Here is an 18936-nt window from a genome sequence, read left to right as displayed (position 1 = left end):
TAATTAGATCTCTTGATTAAAATAAAATACTCATAATAGAATATACTCATTACAGGGCTTGTTTGACATTTGGCTTTCACTTAATTAAAAGAAAATACTCATTAGAGGGCTGGTTTGACATTTCGGTGGTTGACATAGCTGGTTTGATATTTCGGTTTCCAGCATTATAGAGCTGAAAGAAGGAAGGAATTTACAAAAAAATACTCATTACAGGGTTGGTTTGACATTTTGATTTCCCTCAATTAAAAGTAAATACTCATTACAGGGCTGGTTTGACATTTCTGATAGAAACAGCTAAAATCACACAATCACAAACACTCAATCATATATTATGTACAAATGGTGTATGTGCAAACACACTCACACACGGATTACATTCAGATCACTCTATTAAATAGAGTTTTTGAGATCCAACTTATTCCTAATTTAGAGAGAGTGGTTGAGAGAATTTCTCAACCATCACAAACCAATTTCTGAAATATGGAATGTAAGCATTAATTTCCAACATCCCCCCTTAATGATTACATTACATGAAAATAACAAAATAATCAAGCTTATCAGTAGATGCTCCATCAAGTTACCTCATAACCCTTGGAAAGGTGTAGTTGGCAAGTTGGATTCCCGAGTTCTCTTCCTCAACTCCCGAATCAAGGACCTCCCGAAGTCAATTACTGGACAACATCCCAATCTGTTGCATAACCTCATTAGGAAACCACCACGTCTACCACTAATGAGGGATCCTTCCCTAGATCCGCAATTGCCATACTATCTGGACAACCATCCATATTGAGCCTTACTGCTACTTGATCTTTAAGTACTGGCATCAGACACATAGTTGAACTGCTGGTTATTTGCATGCAATTTCAATACCTCCTTCGCCTTCTGCTTCGTTTTCTCTGCGCAACTGAGTTGTTGAAGCATACACAGTTTAGACACAGCTCCACACTGAAGCATCTCCCGAAGAATCGACGCAGTTGAAGAATATATGCAAAGCGACCAAAGAATTCGAACTGCTTTCTGAGTGGCAATTTCTGAAACCCTAATAATCTTCTTGGAGACTACAGCAATGCCCATCGCGTGATCAGCCATGGCAGCCCTTCCTTCTGCATAGTCCACTAGCATGTCCAACAGATCTAATATCTTTTCACACTTGGGCTTCTCGGCCTCTGGAAGTAATTCAATCAGACAAAATACTGTGCCTGCCTCTATAGCCATTAATCTGTTCTTTCTGGACCTTTTACATATTGCTATGAGGACAACCAAGGCAGCCATGATCGCCTGATGGCAGGATTCACCCTTTATGATCTCTAGGAGACCTTGGAAAATATTAATCTTTTGCCTGCCGATAAATTCCCAATCAGATATCCAAGTGGAAGCCTTCTGCAATAAAACGACCGTGCGTTCCTCACCTCTTTCGATCAGATTCCAAACGTGGATTCTGTGTGAAACATGACCCTCCTGACGGCGATCATCCCGTGACCAACTCTACGTCGGTGGAACTCGTCTCTCTGGCTACCATATTCCCTTACATCTCCCTGCAGTCAGCTTTTCCAACAAAACCATGCTCTGAAAACATGAACCGCGATCTGTTTCTCGTTGTATCCAATTCAAATCAATAAATACCAATTTGATTTGGGATTCTCCCCTCACGGTTACCTTTAGCACGGCTTCCTCCTTTTCAATAATCGACTCATCACACAGGCTCCTCGGGATCTTTACCTCACACAGCAGTGATCTCGGCCTCCTCCACGGCCGCCGACCTCCTTCAACTCAGCAATTCAACATCGGCGCAATTCAACCATGGTGCACTCACGCCGTTCGCGAGATAAAAAAATCATGTAAGGGCAAAAGTGAATCGCCGCAATTAACTACAGACAGCCCAGAAAGACGGTCCAGCTCCACGCAGCAGAGTATTCAAGCAGTTGCTACTCAGGTAGGCAGCGCTTCTCAGATGGACAACACAAGTTCAGATCTAGCTCCGATACCATGATAGAAACAGCTAGAATCACACAATCACAAACACTCAATCATATATTATGTACAAATGGTGTATGTGCAAACACACTCACACACGGATTACATTCAGATCACTCTATTAAATAGAGTTTTTGAGATCCAACTTATTCCTAATTTAGAGAGAGTGGTTGAGAGAATTTCTCAACCATCACAAACAAATTTCTCAAATATGGAATATAAGCATTAATTTCCAACAATTTCCATATCTATCATTTAACAGAGAGAAAAATAACGAAAATACCCTATTTTTGTTGTGGTTTGATTAAGAAGAAATTAACGTAAATAAATCTGAAATGAAATGAAGGGATTGGTACTTGTAATTGTAATTGAAAACAGATGAAGGAACTCGGTACGTGTAATTGTAATCGGAATTGAAAACATTTACTAACCCATTATATTGATATTATATCAATTGAAAAAAGAAAATTAAACACATTAGAATGTTGAAAATGCATACATGCATATTAAATTTCATGATGAATAAATAAACATGTATGGATAGATGGATGAATAATCTAAAGAAATAGAATAATAACTAGATAAGTAATAATAACATTAATGAATTTGATAAGCACCAAATAGATAGATGAAATAAAGCGAAAAAAAATCAATAAAAGTGTAGGTTAAAAAACCCAAGTAAAGAAATCAATAGAAAATACACTCACTCAATTAAAAATATTACTTATTAAAATGTTGATTTGACATTTCGGATTGATTCAATTAAAAGAAAATACTCATTACAGGGATGCTTTGACATTTAGGTTTCGAGAGTTCCACGGCTGAAAGGAATTAACCTAGAGAAAAATGAAGCAAATACCTTATTCTGATTGTGGTTTGACCAGGAAGAAATTAACGTAAAAAAATCTGAAATGAAGGAACTAGGAACTGGGGTACCCGTACCTGTAATTGAATCCTGTGCATTGATCATGCTTTACGAACTCTTCAATTGGAGGTTGTTTTCCATCGATCCTCTTGAATACCCTGCATCAGATTTGAGATAGATGGACCTGAATTAAAATGGCTGAAGTGAATTAAAAATATATTATCGCAAATGAAAAACAGAGCAGAAGTGAATTAGTGATGGTATGTACCTGAAATTAATGACAGAGAGCAGAGCCATTATTGAAAGAGAGACGTGACAGTTCAATTGCTGGAGACCGCCCTTGCTTTGACGTTGGGAAGAAAACAAACTCTCACACTCACTCGGCTCAGATTCAGAGATTCATGCACACGCACAAACATGCATTAGACAGTCACAGAAAGATTTATGCACACGCACAGACACACTCATGCATCATATTCAGAGGCACAGAAAGATTCATGCACAGGCACATACACACTCATGCATCAGGTACAGACTTGGACTTGAACTGAAATGGTCAACCACACCAGAGTAAAGTGTAAAGATAAAATTTATGTAACCTTCTATATATATTAATAGCGTTCATTTCAACGGATACATTGGCCTCCATAACAACCGTTTCACAGACACAAATCCCCTATTTCATTCAAGCTGATAGTTTTAAAATTAGCGCCGTCCTAAAAAGGAAATTATATTTAGAAAATAGACATGCTTTTATTTTTTTCGAATTTCAACTCAAGGTTCCATAGATTTTAATAGTGTTTCTTTCAATAATACATTAGCCCCATCTTTTGCATAACCGTTTCATAGATTTATAAATCCGCTTTCTTTCCAACTGATACATTGCCCTCAACTCCTCTCCTCTCGCTTTCGATATAAGGAAAGTTTTAAAATTGTTTGGCACCACCCCGTCCCAAAAAGGAAAGTTTTAGAATTGGTTCCCACCACCGTCCCAAAAAACAAGTATATTTAGAAAGGTGATATTCTTTGTAGTGACTTTTTTCTTTTTAATTTTGATTTAAGATTTTGATTTTTCTGTTTTTGAATTTTGTTCTTGAATTTTATTGACCTTAATTTATAACGAATTTCTCTGAATTTGAATTTTTCACTTTTTTTCCAAATTTAAAATAAATTCTATATGATTTGAACAAAGATTCAAGTATGCTTAGAAAGATGATATGCTTTTTAGTTTTTTTTTTTTTGAATTTTGATTTAAGATTTTGATTTTCCTACTTTTGAATTTTATTATTATTTACTAACCTTGATTTATAATGAATTTTTGAATTCTAAATTTGAATTTTTCACAATTTTTTTTCAAATTTAAAATAATTTTTTTATGATTTGAACAAAGATTTTATAGATATCTATATCGCTCTTTTCAACAAATACATTAGCCTCCATTTTTTGGCCTCCATCTCATTTCCTCTCCATTTTGACATGAAAGGAGATTTTCAAATTAAAATTGGTTGACCCCACTGTCCAAAAAAACATAGGTATATTTAGATGTTGGGCTGTTTTTTTTTTTTTTCCAATTTTCCATTGAATATTTTTGGATTTTCATTTTCTTTTAATTCTTTTTTGTTTATTCAAGGTTTTTTATTTTTTTTCTTTCATATTGTTTTATTACTTTATTCTTATTATTATTATTTATCAGCTTTGATTTATCTTAAATTTGTGAATTCTTAACCTTCTTTTTCAAGTTTGTATTAAGTTTCATATTATTTTGACTGAGATTCATTTGAAATTTATGAATCAATAGAAGCTTAAATTAAAATGTTGAAGTTGGAACTCAAATGAATTAGTTTTTTTGGTAACATATGAAGAGTGGTATGAGATGTAAATTTAACATTCAGTTGGTATCTAAAACAATAATGAAGGTATTAGGGTAAGAAGAAGTTAATGTTTTCCCTAAGAACTAAAAATTCCAATGGTTTCTAAAACAATAATGAAATTTATGTCATGGATCACATGTGACTCAATTCAGTATTTAAATGAATGTTTTATGAATCTATACTCTTTGTCATTGGTACTGTAAACAACTATCTTGATTCCTTGTCTCCTTCCACATCTCTCTTTAATCTCAATTTTTAGTCTACATTTCAGGGAGGATTTCATTTTTAAAGAATTAAGGAATCATTTTGCTATTGGATTCAAATTTAAGCACCGTGAATTTTCCCAATAAAGATATTTGGGATAATTTGGAAGGCCCTTCACATGAAACTACAAATATTGATACGAACAATCTTATTATAAGTCTTGAACAACCTTATACATATCACATGGTTACATTTATATTTTCTTAGAAAAATTCATCAACCATGCTGTATATCTAGGATTGTGAAGGAATCAACCATGTTCCCATTAGATAAATCTTTGTGGTATCCATTAATACAAATATCATGAAAAAATGTGTAGCCACAACAACTAGACTTGTGTATATTTAGGATTTTGAAGGAATTAAGCATGTTCCCATTAGATAAATCTCAATGATACCCATTACTACAAATATCATGGCAAAACGTGTAGCTAGAATGTGGTTATCATATTCTCTTTTCAGGTACATTTTTTTCCCTCGAACATTGAAATCAAACTATAATTAATAGGTTTATACTAGGAAATGAAATTGTAAGCCAAAACGGTAAGGTATGGGTTGTTTTGTAAGAAGCAATACAGATTTTTCTTGAAGAAGATGTGAGTGGCAAGAAACTTTGCCAAAGAAAGAGACAAAGATAGTACATATACAATAGAATTTAAAATTTTGACTTTTGATATTGCACGAGATCAGTTGAAGACATATTGCTTCAATTGATTCTCTGAGGTGACTCCTTCACCTACCTTAGTGCTGCATCTCATCCATTTGCTGCACCTTACCATGTAGCAACATCATGCTGCGTCATGCATCATCATGTTGCTCATGATCACTATGCTGCCCATACATCATGTTGTCCACGATCTCATACATCATGGTGCCCATGCATCATGTTGCCCATGATCTCATCTGTCATGCTACCCATGCATCATGTTGCCCATTCATCATGTTTCCCATGATCTCATACATCATGCTTCGCATTCATCATTATGTTGCCACCTACAACAAAACAAGTCTCCTTGCTGCTCTACAATGTTTTTGTTGACTGTGTATAGGGCTTCTTGGACAACGTATTACAGTGCCTCCATTTGCGGCTCTTCCATGCTGTGGCTACCATCTATGCCTACTCTCCATCAAGTATGATCAAAAACTATCTAATGACTGCGGCTGTTCCATATTGTGGCTGCCATCTACCTGCGACTCTTTCATATGACAATGGAGTAGATTAAGGCATCATGCTGACTGTGAATGATCTATGCCTTGTGTATTAAAGTCTCGGCTCCTCTTCCATGTGAAATCATAGAACCATCCGAATATCAGTTATGTGCTTTTATGGCTACATGAACAGGTCTTTTGGTCAGCGTATGAGTGCTCCCTTGACTGTGTTCATAACTGTTCCATTGACTGTGTTAGAGTTTCTAGACAACGTATGAGTTGTCCCTTGACTGCATTCATTAGGGCTTCTGGATAGCGTTCCCTTGATTGCGTGTTAGGGCTTTTGGATAGCATATGAGTGCTATCCATGTTTCATATGACCAACATATAACATCCTATATGGATAATGTATAATATCCACAAAGAACAGTGTATCCTGCATATGTCCTGTCTTTATGACATATGGCTAGGGCAAGTTTGTACTGCGGCTAGGGCATCATACATTAGCATATACTCTCAGCATTTTCCCCTTCTCCAAAAATCAAAGGACGTGGAGAGGAGATCACATGAGGGGTGTGTCCAAAATGACTTCAAATCCTCTTCTATTTATACTAAAACACAGATGATGAATAGACAACTATTGGGCTTCTAAGCCTACTCAAGTTGCTAGCCGACTTGAAAAATTGATTTATAACATAAATAAATTCATAACTCCATAAATACTTATCGGAATCGGATGATCCTTAGATCAATCCTACACCTCTCCATGAGAGGGATCTAATAAAGATATTAGCTGCCATAAATAAGATTACCCACATGGAGTGTGGCCCTAGTTTCCAATTTTAACACTCCCTCTCAACTAGCGAGAAATCCATCTACTGATTCATATGTTTGACTGTACTTTATCTTCCATTAGTGCCCTGCTTAGCTCTACTCAGCTCTTGCTGGCTTTTCTCAGCACTGCTGACTCTGCTTTGCTCTTAGCTATGCTGCTTCTGCTCTACTCAGCTCAGCTATGCTCTACTTAGCTATGCTCAGTTCAACTGGCTCTGCTCTACTCTGCTTAGCTTTGCCCGGCTTCGATGGCTCTACTTAGCTCTGCTCTGCTTTGCTTAGATCTACTTAGCTCTATTGGCTCTGCTCTGCTCTGCTTAGCTCTGCTGGCTCTGCTCTGCTCTGCTTATCTCTCTTGAACTATGAAGAAGAATAATTGATCAAGAATGTCTCATACCATTCTCCACTAACTTAAAGTCAGTCTCAGAGTGCGTACCACTGGTCCCAGACTAGTCTCAACTGACCCAAAGTCATCGTCATAGAGGCTACCACTCCTACTACTAGTCCCAGACCAGTATCATTAGTCTCAGAGAGTGTACCACTGGTCCCAGACCAGTCTCAACCAACCCGAAGTTAGCGTCGTAGTATGTACGACTCTCACTAGTCACAAACCAGCCCTCCACTGACCCGAAGTCAGTCTCATAGTATGTACCACTAGTCCCAGACTAGTCTCAACTGACCCGAAGTCAGTGTCATAGTAGGTACAACTCCTACAACTAGTTGTAGACCAGTATCATTGATCCCAGGTCAACGAAGGTCATCCTAGCATAGGGAGTATGGTAGATACAATAATGCGACCATTAGTACTACTATGGTCCCTATCCTCATTTCTGTGCTCATTTATCATATGAGAAGTACTTCCCATGAGTCCCAGACTATATGGGTAGGATGCCTTGATAGGAGAACTAATCAATCATGTCCTCACAGGAGAACTAATCATCCTGCTACACAATCGTCATGGAGAACACATCATCTAGACCTCACAGGAGAACTAATCATCCTACTGCACAATCGTCATGGAGAACACATCATCCAGACCTCACAGGAGAACTAATCATCCCGCTACACAATCTTCATGGAGAACACATCATCTAGACCTCATGGGAGAAATAATCATCTTTCTACACAATCATCATGGAGAAAATATCATCCAGACATCACAGGAGAACTAATCAACTAACCTGCAGTTGGCTTCTTAAAAATTAGGGATCTAGGTTTATTTATACCCAGGTTGTTATAGCTCTTCTCTCAATAAGTTTTCATTCATATTATTTCTGATTTAGTCCTGATGATGGACCCCCTTTGGGGTTTGAAACGTTGACACAATGAACACGAAACTGTGGATAATCCGGATGATACCACTGCAAAAAACTACCACAGAAGCTTAAAATCTAACAGAACTAATCATCCTGCTACATAGGAGAGCGAGTCATCCTATCCCACAAGAGATCAAATCATCTTGTCCCACAAGAGAGTGAATCATTTTGTTCACAGGAGAGCAAATCATCCTATTCACAGGAGAGTGAATCATCCCATCCCAGTACACACCACTAGGGGAGGGTGAGTCACCCTGTGGTCATATGTTGCTCCAATAAGAACCGCAAACCCCTAGAGCTCCCAGAGCACAATTTAAGCAACATGTACGACTCTTTTACAAGGGTCTCTCAATGACTCGAAGTCGTTTGGGAAAATCACAAATTTGATCTTTCCTCTGGGCTTTGAAAAAGTGTAGCGAACTGTACATCATAATAGTGCGATGGAGCCTCCTTGCTCATCACCTTACCATATGTCGGATAAGGTAGTATCTGATTTTATCTGCTTGAGAAATAATTGAATATGGGATTCCTAAAAAATCAAATCCCACCTTTGGTTGTCACAGAGAATCACAGTGGTATTCATCATGTGTACTCACTGAAGAGTTTCCACAACCAGCCAACTTCATACGAGGTCATACTCATAGTTATGTATCCGGTCTTGGCGATACTTATAACAACCGACTTATGCTTCCTATTCATGCATGATATCTAAGAAGAATCCAAAGAGAACCAACACTCAGAAGTGCTCTAGTGATCCTCCACACTACTTGCCCAGTCAACATTTGAATAATCATGCAATTTTCATATTTTTGGAAGTGTATCTCAATCCATGAGAGATTGTGGCCCGAAGATATCTCAGAAGATTCTTGGCACCAATATAGTGAAGCTCAACCAAATATGAGCTCACCATTCTAACTACAAAACATATGTCCAGAATCCAACTATCTCTTACTTCTGCTAATGAAAGAGTTTGCACGTGTCAAAAATAGTTCGTCTGCATAAGGTGCCGGTATGAGAGGTCTATCATCCACAACTTTCAGGTAATGGTTTGGATTGGTCTCACTTCTAGTGAATCTCAGCTTCATCAAATAGGTATCAATCCTCTCATACTATGCCATGGGTGTTTTGCTTCAAGCCATAGCTCGGGCTTTCTTCCAATAAAGATACCTGGGATAATTTGGAAGGCCCTTCGCTTGAAACTACAAATATTGATACAAACAATCTTATTATAAGTCTTGAAAAACCTTACACATATCACATGGTTACATTTATATTTTCTTAGGGAAATTAATCGTCATGGTAACCACACCTGTGTATATCTATAATTCTAAAGGGGTCAACCATGTTCCCATTAGATAAATCTTAGTGGTACCCATTAATACAAATATCATGAAAAAATGTGTAGCCACGATGACTAGACTTGTGTATATTTAGGATTTTGAAGGAATCAAGCATGTTCCCATTAGATAAATCTCAATGATACCCATTACTACAAATATCATGACAAAACATGTAGCTAGAATGTGGTTATCATATTCTCTTTTGAAGTACAATTTTTTTCCCTCGAACATGGAAATCAAACTATATTTAATAGGCTTATATTAGGAAATGAATTTGTAAGCCAAAATGGTAAGGTATAGGTTGTTCTATAAGAATCATTAAGGATTTTTCTTGAAGAAGATGTGAGTGGCAAGAAACTTTGCAAGAGAATTGTGCATTTTTACAACTCACATGAGAAAACATTTGTTTTTGTCCCATGGTTTTTAGCATTAATTTCTAATTCTAACAATACTTTTTTTTTATTTTCAAGAAAAACATTCTAAGGAAAGTCAATAAGTGCTTCTCCACATTTGTGGATGACATATTTAATAAATCTATTGGTTTACATTAGTGTAGCTAACCTATTCAAATTTAAGCATGACACGTGTTGCCATAATTCTAGCCAAATGCCCAGTCATTGACTTAATTCAGACACTTGTTGCCATAAATCTAGCCAAATTCACAAAGTCATTGACAACAACCAGTTGATCTAAACCTTTGGGCTAATTTGAGCACCGCTTGACATGTTATTGCTTAAACATATGCATTTTATCTCTTTACATCTTTCTTTCTTTTAGTTATTCTTTCAGCCTTTTGTAACTTTACTTCTAGATATTAGATATTTTCCTTCTATTGTTAACATCGCTATAGGATCTATCTCAACTTATTTTATCTACCAATTAATTATGATTTGTGTATTATTGCTAACTATTATTTATTAGTTTTTGCTAAAAAATTGAAGATTTTCAATTTCCCTATCTATTGTTTCAAATAAAATTTTAAAAATCTTGGTCGCTTTTAGCTATGTGCTTGTGTTTTCAGCAATCCATAATTATACAATCCAATTAAAGAGCTTATATAAAAAGCAAGGGAGCTTAAAGAGATGACCAAGGAACTTAGAAAAATGGTATCTCACTCTACATACTATACCAACCATGAACTAGTGATGAGTAGAACATAGTCCTAAGTTTATTTTTGATAGGCTATGACATATTTTATCTGTCAAGGAATAGAAACTCTACAAAGGGAGGTCTTGATTTGGAAGAGATGACACCCTTGTACATGTAAAATGACCAAAATAATAGACCATTTATAAAAGCGTGCTGATGCAAAGACATTTTTGTATACAAGTCAAGCTTCTAAGTTTTCACTTTTAGGACAAACCAGAAGCATTGTTTGGAGATCTAGATAAGAATTCAAGTTTAAGAAGTTGTTTCTTGATAACTTCATTATATGGATATACATTTTTAGATATTATCAAGGGATTTCCATTTTGTGCATATTCTCGTATATTTTTAATAAGGGGACAAACAAGATGCTCCCAAATATGCTTGAATTTAATTTTCACATTTATCAGTGTTTTTATCTTATTTTAGGATTTTCCCCAAGTAACTATAGAGGTAAGATTTGAGCAAGGCATAAAAAAGTAAATCATTTGAAATTCCCCCATAAACAAAAATAATTTAATAAAAATGGAAATTATAAATGATCATAAGGTTTGAATCCATACCCTTTTCAATTTGATTACATTTTCTCACTAGCATTGAATATTTTGTTTTTTATAGAGAAAAGTATTCTTTCTTACCATAAGGTGACATTGATCCGGATTTAAACAGGAACGCAACAAATTACAGAGATAACCATAAATACAGAGATGAGATAACCATAAATACTGAGATGCAACGGAAATAATACTTCATTTCATTACTGTAAAATACTGAAATATGCTTACAAATAGAAATGGAAAGAAACCAGCTAGGGCGATGGTAGCTTATCTCTGAGAAGAGATGTGGCGGCTACATGCCTCTGAACTGTTCTCCACTGTGTTAAAATGAGGCTCGAAGGCCTATTTATTGTTGAGAAACAATGGAAAACCCTTCACATCCCGAAACCTAACCCTAGAAGATGAAACGCCAAATTGTGGGCCCCGTTTGGGTAAATTGTTACATCAATTTCCCGGGGTCGTAAATTTGGCATATGATCTCCGTTTGATGCGTATGATAGCTCGTTAGAAAGATCTATCCAAGTAATACCACTTTGGGAGGCAACATCGGTCCATGGACCCATGTCACCCGAGATTCCCAAAAAAACGTCGTTTAGGGCCTCAAAACAGCTCCGGAAGTTCAGGACCCAAAAAACTGCTAAAAATAGTAAACTGTGCTACAATTTAGGAAACTGAAAAGACTGAAAGAGACTTGTGGGGGTCCAAATGGGATAGGTGGGCGGCCACCAACATCCACCTGGATCATTCCTCCCCCCTTAAGAAGCAATGGTCCCCATTGCGTTGAGTTCCTCCATCTGCTGAACTTGTCCTACAATCTCTGATGTGTCCAGTAATGGTGGGAAGCATGGTCGACGATGGTCCATATTGAACACTTGGTGCAGGCAAAGGAATGGAGGAATGATGTGCTCCAAAGAATTGTTCCCCACAGCCTTGGTACTACTATAAGGACCATGTCGGAGTGGTCTGATCTTCTGATGGGTTCTGGTAAGGTGTTCTCTCTGTCGATGCAACCAGACTTTGTTGCCCACCTGAAACTTATGTGGTACCCCTGTGGGTGAGGAGAAGTTGTTCCTGTGTTCTGTCATGACCGTATCCCTTTGTTGCTACTACTGCGTGGAGGAACCCTTTGCAGGGGTCATGGATGTAGCAACGATCTTCCCCTTATTTTGGGAGTGAACCAGACAGATGAATTTCCTAGTCTGTGATATGAGTTTGTTGCCTTTCTTGGTAGTGATCAAGGATGTGGCAGTAGGTGGGGCTACCTCTGGTATCCTGTATAATGAATTATTTAAAGAAATAATGACAGCACGAGGCCTTGACTCATACACATCATGTCGCCTCCACAAGTATGGCTGGCCTAATAGTACATCATAAACATCCAGAGGTGTAACATCACACAATACCTCGTCTGTGAAGGGTTTGATGCTGTAGGGAAGGCGGCACTGCTGGCGAACTTTCAGATCTCGTCCTTCATGAAGCCACCCGATACTGTACGGCTGCGGGTGCGGTGTAGCCGGTAGGCCCAACCGCTTCACGACCTCTGCTGAAGTGAGGTTCTTTTGGCTGCCACTGTCGACAATGAATTGCAGCGGCGAACCCTTCACCCACATTTGTGAGTGGAAAAGACGGTCCCCTTCCTCTGGATTTTCGGGCTCATCTTTCTGGATCTTGGCGGTGGCAACAGTGGCGCTGGGATCCGCATCAATGATTTGCTTCCCTTTGCCATTCCCCTTGTCGGGTTCTGGCTCAGGGTCAGAACATGCATCTGATTCGGAAGCCTTCAACTCGGCCACAAGCGACTGCTTGGTCTGACACGCACTTGTGTTATGAGTGGGACTCTTGTGGAACTCACACCACTTTCCTGTGTCCTTCTTCGGCTTCGTGGTGTTGTTCTTTTCTTCCAGCTTCGACAGGTTGTCTTGGGTCACCCCGCCTTGGCTTTGTCCTTTGGGCTTCGGATTTGCAGATCCAAAGTCTCGCTTTTTCTGTTTGAACTTTTGCTCGATTTTGACAGCGTATCGATATGCTGTGCCAAGTGAGGAGATGTTCAAGAACACCATCTCTTCCTGGATGTACTTGTGCAGGCAGCCACGGTATTTGAGTACCAGATGCAGCTCAGAATCTTTGATACCCAACTGTGTGCGAAGGGTATGAAAAATGTTTGTGAACTCCGGCACATCTTGGTCTCGTCCCTGCCACAGTGTGGTCCATTTGATGTATTTTTCCTCATAGCTTCCGACAGGGTAGTACAGCTCCTTGATGGCATCCCGGAAGTCATTCCAAGTGGGTGTGGCTGAAAATAGTGAGACTGTACTTTCGTCTTTCTGCTCGCAGTAGGTTTCCCACCAGTCCTTGACGTGGGGGCTGCTTTGAGAAGAGCGAAAACAATCTTTTCCCGACTTCAAAATTCATGAACAGAAAAATACCCATCTAGCAGATTTAACCATTTATCTACGGCATCTGCATCTATTTGACCCTCGAAGATGGGGATTTCAAAATTCACTTGTACCTTAAACGGTGTGGCGTTTCCAGAGTCGCTGTTGGAAGCCGATGCGTCGCCTCTGGGTAGCCGCTGAAGGATCTACGCAGAGCTATCCATCATCGCGTTCCTTTGCCGCTCAAGGGCTTCTTCGAGCAAGATTTTGATAGGATCTCCTGCCCCCTCGTCTTTCTTCTCATCTGCCATGGGAGGCCGTCGGGATTTTCGAGGCTGGTCTTGCAAAGGTTTGACCAATTCAAGCCCTAACTCCTTATATCCTGACCTCGTTGGGGACATGCAAAGAAAAACAGAGAAAAAAGCAGACCGCTCTGATACCACTGATCCGGATTTAAACAGGGACGCAACAAATTACAGAGATAACCATAAATACAGAGATGAGATAACCATAAATACTGAGATGCAGCGGAAATAATACTTCATTTCATTACTGTAAAATACTGAAATATGCTTACAAACAGAAATGGAAAGAAACCAGCTAGGGCGATGGTAGCTTATCTCTGAGAAGAGATGTGGCAGCTACATGCCTCTGAATTGTTCTCCACTGTGTTAAAATGAGGCTCGAAGGCCTATTTATTGTTGAGAAACAATGGAAAACCCTTCACATCCCGAAACCTAACCCTAGAAGATGAAACGCCAAATTGTGGGCCTCGTTTGGGTAAATTGTTACATCAATTTCTCGGGGTCGTAAATTTGGCATACGATCTCTGTTTGACGCGTACGATAGCTCGTTAGAAAGATCTATCCGAGTACTACCACTTTGGAAGGCAACATCGGTCCATGGTCCCATGTTGCCCCAGATTCCCCAAAAAACGTCGTTTAGGGCCTCAAAAAAGCTCCGGAAGTTCAGGACCCGAAAAACTGCTAAAAATAGTAAACTGTGCTACAATTTAGGAAACTGAAAAGACTGAAAGAGACAGTTGTGGGGGTCCAAATGGGATAGGTGGGTGGCCACCAACATCCACCTGGATCAGACATGGGAGAAAGGGTTGAAGATGAAACTTATCAAAATTTATACATGTACAATAGGTGGATACAAAAACAAGTGTTAATAGGTGAATAATATTTCTTTAACTAAGTGATGGGTACTAACCATCAAGATTGAGGTGTTTCTATAGGAGTTTGTAACCACCCATATTGACCTTAACAGCCATGGCATCTTCCACTAATTAATGGTGCCCTTGGAAAGTGATGTTTACCTGTGGGAGACAAACATGGAAATGTAAATGTATAAAATGGTATCTCACTCTACATGCTATGCCAACCACGAATTAGTGGTGATTAGAACATTGTCCTATGTTTATTTTTTATAGTCTATGACATATTGTATCTGTCAAGGAATATAAACGCTACAAAGGGAGGTCTTGATTTGGAAGAGATGGCACCCTTGTACAGGTAAAATGACCAAAAGAATAGAGCATTTATACAAGCTGCTGATTCAAAGACATTTCTGTATGAAAGTCAACCTTCCAAGGTTGCACTTTAAGGACAAACTAGAAGTATTGTTTGGAGATCTAATAAGAATTCAAGTTTGAGAACTTGTTTCTAGATAAATTTGTTATATGGATACACATTTTCATATATTAACAAGGGATTTCCATTTTTATGCATCTTCTCCTATTTTTTTAATAATAGGATAAACATGATGCTCTCAAATATGCTTGAATTTAATTTTCACATTTATCAATGTTTTTATGCTATTTAGGATTTTCCCTATGTAACTCTAAAGGTAAGAATTTAGTAAGGGATAAAAAAGTAAATCATTTGAAATTCCCCCATAAACAAAACTAACATAATGGCAAATGAAATTACAAATGGTCATATGATTTGAATCCATACCCTTTTTAAGTTGATTACAATGTCTAACTAGCATTGAATATTTTGTTTTTCATAGAGAATGGTATTCCTTCTTACTATAAAGGTGAGAGGAAAAAGGGTTGAGGATGAATCTTACCAAAATTTATACATGTACAATAGGTGGATACAACAACAAGTGTTATAATGTGAATAATATTTATTTAAATAATTGATGGGTACAAACCATCAAGATTTAGGTGCTTCTATAGGAATTTGTAACCACCTATATTGACCTTAATTATAATGGTATCTTCCACTAATTAATGGCGCCCTTGGAGACTGATGTTGACCTGTGGGAGACAAACATGGAAATGAAATGTATAAAATAGATATAAAAATATCGTTAGTATTGGTAAGGAAAATAAATTATTAAAACTTCAAACATACTTGTAATAAGTGCACCCATAATGAAATCAAATTATTCAGTGCCTCATAGTTTAAATGCATTCGGAATTAGAATGGAATTATTAAGAAAATGTTGGGTATATGTTATATTATTTTCATGATTAGACACACATGTGATTTGTATGCATCATGAGAAATGGGATGTCACAGTGGGGTCTTAACCCCCCTAAAAAATATTTCAATGGTTTTTAATGTCCACTTTTGACGATTTTCAACACAGAATTTTTACTTTTGGCGGTTTTAAGACACACAATTATTGTAGTCCATGGTAATGTAATTCTAATTAAATAAATATATATGATTAATGGATCTACGGTTAATGGATTCCACATAATGTACAAATCGTATTGTAACATTGTAAAGTAATATTATATACTGAAAAATATTTCTAGTTTTCCAAATTTGGATTTTCTTGGTAAGGTCTTTATTTTAAATGTTTGTGTGAGTCATTGCATTTTTTCTTTCTTATTTTTTTTCTCTCCGTTTTCTTTTGAAGAGTGGCTTGTCGATCACTCTACCCCTTTTTTTCACTTTTTATACTCAATATCTCAATACACATTACATCTCCAATGTTTCTTTACTCTCCACCTTTGACAACAATGGCAGAGGGATGTAAGATGCCACTGATATTAATTTTGATACTTGTTGGTACCACTTAATTGAAATGATACCAATTGAAGGTAGATATAGAAATACTTAGGAAACATGCAAATTTTCCAGCTCATAGTACATTATAATACACTTTTCTCCCCTTAAACTTTTTGCCTCTCCTTCGGATACAGGTATTTTTCTTTTGTATCGATTATCCTACTATAGGAATTGACTTTGTGATTGATTGCCTAGACAAGCCTACTTTAGTTTATCCTAGCTTACACCACTCTATACTACTCTAGCCTAGCATATCCTACTCTAAGCCTAGACTAGTGTATCATATTCTACTCTAGAATAACTTATCTAATCCAACATAACTTAACCTACCCTTCCCTACTCTTTCTAACTCTACTATATCCTAGCCTACTCTAGCCTAGTTTAGCTTAACCTACGCTAGCCTAGCCTTGCCTACTTTAGCCTACTCTTAATTGTAATTGTAACTGTAATTGCAAATATTCACTAACCAATTATATTGAAACTATACCAATTGAGAAACTAAAGTTAAACACATTAACATGTTGAAAATGAGAAACTAAAGTTAAATACATTAGAATGTTGAAAATGCATACATGAATATAAAATTTCATGATGAATAGAGAAACATGTATGGATGAATGAATATTTTGAACAAATGGAATAGTTACTAGATAAATAGAAATGAGATTAATGAATTTCGTCGGCACCAAATAGAAAGATGAGATAAACGAAACAATATTGACAAGTCCAGCTAAAGAAAACCCAAGTAAAAAAACCAATAGAAAATACATTCAATTAAAAAGACATATTACAAGGTTGATTTCACATTTCGCATTCATTCAATTAAAAGAAAATACTCATTACATGAATGCTTTGACATTTAAGTTTCGAGCGTTCCAGGGCTGAAAGGAATTAATCGAGAGAAAAATAAAGAAAATGCCCTATTCTTGTCGTGGTTTGATTTGGAAGAAATTAAGGTAAAGAAATCTGAAATGAAGGAATTGGGGTACCCGTACCTGTAATTGAATCCCTGTGCATTGATCATCCTTTATGAACTCTTCAATTGGAGGTGGTTGTCTATTGATCCTCTTAAACACCCCGCATCAGTTTTGAGATAGGCGGATCTGCATAAAAATGGCTGAAATGAATTAAAAATATATTATCGCAATTGAAAAGCAGAACACAAATGAATTAGTGATGGTATGTACCTGACATTAATGTGGGAGAGCAGAGCCATTATTGAGAGATAGTCGTGATGGTTCAGTTGCTGGAGACCGTCCTTCCTGTGAAGAAAACAAACTCACACTCACTTGGCTCAGATTCAGAGATTCATGCATAGGCTCAAACATGCATTACACAGGCACAGAGAGATTCATGCACATGCACAGACAGAGACAGAGAGATTCATGCACACGCACAGACACACTCATGCATCATAAAGACTCATGCAAAAGCACATACACACTCATGCATCAGGTACAGACTTGGACTTGGACTGAAATGCTCAACCACACCAGAGTAAAATGTAAACATAAAATTTATGTAACCTTCGATAGATATTAATAGCATTCCTTTGAACGGATACAGTGACCTCCATAACAACCGTTTCACATACACAAATCCCCTATTTCATTCCGGCTGATAGTTTTAAAATTGGCACCGTCCTAAAAAGGAAATTATATTTAGAAAACAAACATGCTTTTATTTTTTTTAAATTTCAACTCAAGATTCCATAGATTTTAATATTGTTTCCGTTAGCCCCATCTCTTGCGTAACCATTTCACAGATTGATAAATCCGCTTTCTTTCCAACTGGTACATTGCCCTCCAACACCTCTCCCCTTGCTTTCGATATGAAGGAAAGTTTTGAAATTGTTTCACACCACCCTCTCCCAAAACGAAGAGTTCTAAAATTGGTTCCCACCACCGTCCCAAAAAAGCAAGTATATTTAGAAAGTCGATATGCTTTTTAGTCGTCTTTTTAAATTTTGATTTAAGACTTTGATTGTTTTGATTTTGAATCTTATTATTATTTACTAATTTTGATTTATAATAAATTTCTCAATTCTGAATTTGACTTTTTTTTTTTTTCAAATTTAAAATAAATTTCATATGATTTGAACAAAGATTCTATAAATATCTATACAACGAATACATTAGCCACCATTTTTTGGCCTCCATCTCATTTCCTCTTTATTTTGACTTGAAGAAGAGTTTCAAATTAAAATTATTTCAC

The 18936-nt window shown here is 37.1% G+C and overlaps 1 pseudogene; it reads right to left on the bottom strand.

Moving 5' to 3' along the window:
• Nucleotides 1-810: 810 nt before the first annotated feature.
• On the bottom strand, nt 811-1272 carry LOC149264618 (E3 ubiquitin-protein ligase PUB22 pseudogene; annotated as a pseudogene).
• Between the last annotated feature and the right edge of the window lie 17664 nt (nt 1273-18936).

This window comes from Pinus tabuliformis, chromosome 6 (assembly GCF_031772625.1).
Source record: "Pinus tabuliformis cultivar Carrire ecotype Pingquan chromosome 6, CPIR1, whole genome shotgun sequence".
Classification (NCBI taxonomy): Eukaryota; Viridiplantae; Streptophyta; class Pinopsida; order Pinales; family Pinaceae; genus Pinus; species Pinus tabuliformis.
This window is presented reverse-complemented; position numbering and strand designations above follow the sequence as displayed.